Source organism: Tenrec ecaudatus, chromosome 1 (genome assembly GCF_050624435.1).
Source record: "Tenrec ecaudatus isolate mTenEca1 chromosome 1, mTenEca1.hap1, whole genome shotgun sequence".
Taxonomy (NCBI): domain Eukaryota; kingdom Metazoa; phylum Chordata; class Mammalia; order Afrosoricida; family Tenrecidae; genus Tenrec; species Tenrec ecaudatus.
This window is the reverse complement of record NC_134530.1, coordinates 127,094,443-127,099,518: the sequence shown is the minus strand read 5'-3', so window position 1 is coordinate 127,099,518 and position 5,076 is coordinate 127,094,443. Positions and strand designations below refer to the sequence as shown.

The 5,076-nt window shown below is 44.2% G+C and overlaps 1 pseudogene; it reads right to left on the bottom strand.

Annotated features, from left to right (window-relative positions):
• Positions 1-733: 733 nt before the first annotated feature.
• LOC142436937 (cyclin-dependent kinase 1-like) lies at positions 734-1,492 on the bottom strand (annotated as a pseudogene).
• Positions 1,493-5,076: the final 3,584 nt, after the last annotated feature.

Below are 5,076 nucleotides of genomic sequence, written 5' to 3'. Positions count from 1 at the left end.
CTTCCCATAACAGCTAGAGGGGTTGCACATGCCATCTCCCTTTGAGAGAGCAGATACGGTCCCCACACACCTTTTTTGCAGTTTTTCTAATTCAAGGGATTGTCAGATGAGAAAATGTCCCTTATTCCCTTTTTTAAAAAGTGACTACTTCCTTGCGATGGCGGTGCTATCATTTCCTGGGCACCTGCCCGCGCTGGTTGTGATCTCCTCACGAATGCTGCTCTTGCTGCTGCCGGCAAGTCCATGCAAACTCCCCAGACAGATTAGATCTGGGGTTCCTGGGTTCTCACCCTTTGTTTTTCTTAATCTGTACGCAAGTACCACATGGCAAGAAACTGAAATACAAATGTAAGCATTCAGAGAATAAAATGCACTTCAGTGCAGTATAAAACTGGTGAGCAAATGTCTCCCGGAAAACAGGGTTACTGTAATAGCTGAGATGATTTAAGCCAACTCAAATTTGTCTTGATTCCTGACATTAACACTAGGTGTTTAATTGGATTGCAGTCTCGGTGGTTATATTGTATGGTTATTACACATAAGCAGAATATATTCAAATGCATATAGATAGAATCCTCTAGACCCTTTTACATTACACTTTAGACATCAGAAGGAGACATACAGCATACGTTTTACAACAGAGAAACATTCCCAAGGCAAAATAGAGTTAACAGGGAAAGCAGGAAGGAGGACCTCGTGATAGCACATATGGTTTTTTGTTTTTGTCAGAAAACTACACGTTCTTAATCTGCTCGTCCAAAGCATTACAGTATGGATGAGTCAGTGACATTTTTTCCATAAATGCGTTTGGCCTCGTCATAGACTAAGATTTTCTAGAGCTAACCCAAGGGATTTTCATCCAGGTTTTTGATATGGGTCACCAGGCTTCCTGGTCTCCATTTGGGGAGGTGTTCATATAGTCCTGTAATGACTCCACTTCAGTCCACACTTCATTGTTGGGGTACTCAAAGCTCTGAAAATCCCAAAGAGTTGACCTATTTCTGAATCCTTGTGAAAAAAAGTGATTATTTTTAGTTGCTAATTCTGCAATGATAGTGCCAATATTCCAAATATCAACTGAAGTTGAATAGCACGCTGACCCCAACAATACCTTAGGATATTTCTGGGAAGAATTCTTATAGAGTGCCAAACCCAAATTCCTGGAAGGATTTGGTACAAATAGCTCTGGGCAATGAAAAATCTATGAACTGACCAGGAGGGAGAGAATCCAATATTTCTTGAGATCCATTAAAAGAATTCCAAGAGGAGATATAACCTGGAGTCCTGCATCAGCACACCTTAAAGACTTATAGTATTTGAATGACAGAGTTCTTTGAACAGAGACATTTCTTGAATTGGCATATTAGGAACTCTTCATTTTCCCGTCAGATTTTCTTCATGGCTAAAACTTGACCTGTAGTTTCGTATCCACCTTTATACACAACTCCATAGACCCTTTCCCAATTTTCTCTACTTTGGTATAATCTTCCATCACTACTCAATATTTATTATAGATCCCAGCTTATCCCGTGGTGGTGGCAATGGCGGCTGCCACGACAGCAATGGCGGCCACCTCCGCATTGCTCTCTCCCCAACTTCCACGAGCCAGCTTTGAAGCAAAGTCTAGGTTTTCATCTTCATGGGAGCCGATCGCCAGGTCTTTTCTTCTGTGAGTGGCTGGTGGGGTTGAATGGCGGCCTGTTGGTTGCACCAACAGGCTCCTTCTCATTAATCCTACACCTTTCTAATTTACTCTCAAAACAGCAACTACAACCGTGTCGTGAATCTCGACTCACGGTAACCTTAGAGAGGAAACCAGAACTGGCCCTGCAGGTTTCATCGGCTGTCATTCTTGACAGGAGTAGAAAGTCTGGTCTTTCTCCTGAAAAGGGGCTGGTGGTTTTGAACTACTGGTCTTGCAGTTAACAGGCCAATGTATAACCTCTACACCACGGGGGCTCCTTGTCATAAATAAACAAATAAAAACCCAAACTCACTGCTGACCCTGCAATAAATACAGAGTAGAACTGCCGCTGTGAGTTTCTGAGACTGGAACTCTTCATGGGAGTGGAAAGCCCGTCTTTCTCCCAAGGACTGGCTGGTAGTTTCAAATGCTGACCTTGTAGTGCGCAGCCCAATGCATAACCTCTATAATGCATGACCCCAGGCCACCAGGGCTCCTTGCCAGAGCTGCTTTATTTTACTCTCCAGGGAGAAAACAGTAGTGTCATCACACATAGAAGGACAACAAGGCTCAACGCGCTGTATACTCACCAGTGTTATCAAGGTTTGCAGATTGACATATGCAAACAGGGCTTAGAACCAGTTTGAAAACTCTGTCATGGTGAACAGAAACAAGGGCACACAGGTGGTGCAGGGTACCCAAACCTGTCATGGAGTGGACTCCTTAGGAAACGTGCAGGGCGCCCTGCTCGGAAATGACAGCCAACTGCTGCGCTGCTTTGCATGTGACCCCGTCACCATCTTTGATCCGGCCACCACCACCTGCTTCTGACTCGAGTCAAAACTTGACATGCGAGAGGTTTGGATGCTTTGCCACACATATGCTTGTTTCTTTCTGCTGTGACCAGACTGTTTCCAACAGCTCCGAAGTAGTGCATGCAGTAGGTGGTCAATAGACATTTATTGAATGGATGACAGTCAGCCTCTTGAAAGAAGCCAGACAACCAGTAAGCGGTAAAGTCAAAACTCAAAACAGATGATTTGACTCCAAAGCCAACGAACTTTAGGCAAAACAGTAAGCTAAGGCAAGCAGAAAGCCTTGAGAGGTTACTGGGAAGTCAGATCTCAGACATTTTTATCTAACTCCTCTATCAGGTTGGGCAACATGACCAAGCTTGAAAATTTTCCTCTACCTTTCAAAAAAATTTGCCAGCATCTAGTATAGCTTCTTGACTGTGACTTGAGCAATTAAACCTCACACATTGGCAAATATTAACTCTGGTTCTGGCTGACTCAGAAGTTCAATCACCTCATTCCTGGCATGCTTGTGAGAGTAATTTTCTCCATTATTAATGCATACTCGAAATGCTTTGATAGTAGTTAGAAAGATGTGGGGCAGTCTACATTTCAAAGCTGTCTGATCCTCTTCCGTTGATTAACAGAGTTCAGGTTGGTAGGAGTGGAGGTGGTAAAGAAGGGCTGATGTTTTTACAAAAAGTCTATTGCTGTGCTTCAGGGAGATGTGCAACTTCAAGGACCTAAGTTTCTTCCTAGTAATTTCGTTTACTTCCTGGTAGTATTTTTTAAATGTCAAAACCAGTGGATTGTTTCAGCTATATTTGGAAGCATATTCAGGCTTAGAGGCCTTCGGGCACTGTTTGATGCTCCTCCTCCATAGTGACTGATACGTAGAAAGGTGCCGTAAGGGTTCATCCAGTTTCTGCCCAACTTTCAGCCCAGAGGCAGCCTTGACTCTCAGAGCATTTAAATGGAGCATTCCCTACTACTGTGCCTTCTTCCCTGCCCTGCTCTGCCCTGCCCTTTGACCTTCCAAGGCGTTACCAATAGTTTTTAACATTTTTTTTCTTTTTAAAAATCATTTTATTGGGGGCTAGTTCAACTCTTTTTTTTTTAACAATTTATTAGGGTCTCATACAATTCTTATCACAGTTCATACATATACATACATCAATTGTATAAAGCACATCTGTACAGTCTTTGCCCTAATCATTTTTTTCTCCTCTTTTCTTTTTTTACATTTTATTAGGGACTCATACAACTCTTATCACCATCCATACATATACATACATCAATTGTATAAAGCACATCCATACATTCCCTGCCCCAATCATTCTCAAGGCATTTGCTCTCCACTTAAGCCCCTTGCATCAGGTCCTCTTTTTTTTCCCCCTCCCTCCCCTTTCCCCCCTCCCTCATGTGCCCTTGGTAATTTATACATCGTTATTTTGTCATATCTTGCCCTATACGGAGTCTCCCTTCCCCCCTTCTCTGCTGTCCCTCTCCCAGGGAGGAGGTCACATGTGGATCCTTGTAATCAAGCACGTGGATTCCTTGTAAGGCGGGATGTCCCTACTTCATCTGAGCTTGCCAAAGACTTGCTAAGGAGATCTCCAAAGGGACCACATGGCTCCTTCAATGATCTCAGATGATCCCTTGGAGCTCACTCAGGAAAGCGAAAGGGGGGGAGTAGTTGGAGAGAGAAGAATCATCCAGGCAGAGGTCAGGGAAAAGACCCAAGTGTCTAAAATCAACAACGTCATGTCACACCTTAAGATCCTGAAGGACAAAGGAGGGGCACGAGAACAACCAGTGGTCCTTCTAGAGGGGCTTGAGATAAAGGCCTTGACCTCCAAGTCCAACCAGGTGGTGAAGACAGGTTTTTGCTTTGTGCTAGAGCTCTCCAAAATATCCCATTTGTTGTGAAGTTTCCCTTTCAAATTATATCTGAAACATGGCCTGTGTGTCTTCTCACAACCCCGACTGCTCCCACTTTTGCTTGAACTGCCGTCATCTTCCTTCATTTTTGCTGTTACGGGTGCAGTTGAGTTGGTGTCCACGCAGAGCAAGCCATGTAGAAGAGAACACCATGCTGCCCGGGCCTGTGTCTTCCTCACAATGGCTCCAGGGTTGGAGCACAGAGTTGCATCCACTGTATCAGTCCCTCTCATGGAGGGTGTTTCTCTTTGACATGGAACCATCACTTTACCAAGCATGATGTCCTTCTCTAGGGAACATTCCCTCCTGGGAACATGTCTAAGGCACAGGCCAAGATGTTTGAACTACCATCCCCCCCACCCCCGGGCTGTTCGATAAGCTTGCTTCTCTGAAGTCTATATTTCATCAAGTCCTTGTTCTCCAGACAGCAGTGACAGCAGCAGCAGACATGACTCAGAGCAGACAATATGCCCTTTCACTCGTTGGCGATCCTTGACATCCTTGTTAAACATTTTACCTGAAAGCTCTTGGCCTCTCCACAGGTGCAGGAACCACATATTGCAAATTAAGTATTGGGGTCAAGTGCTCTGACACATAGTTCACTGATGAGTCAGAATCTCTAGAAGGGAAAGTATATAGCGCCGCTGGAGAATACTT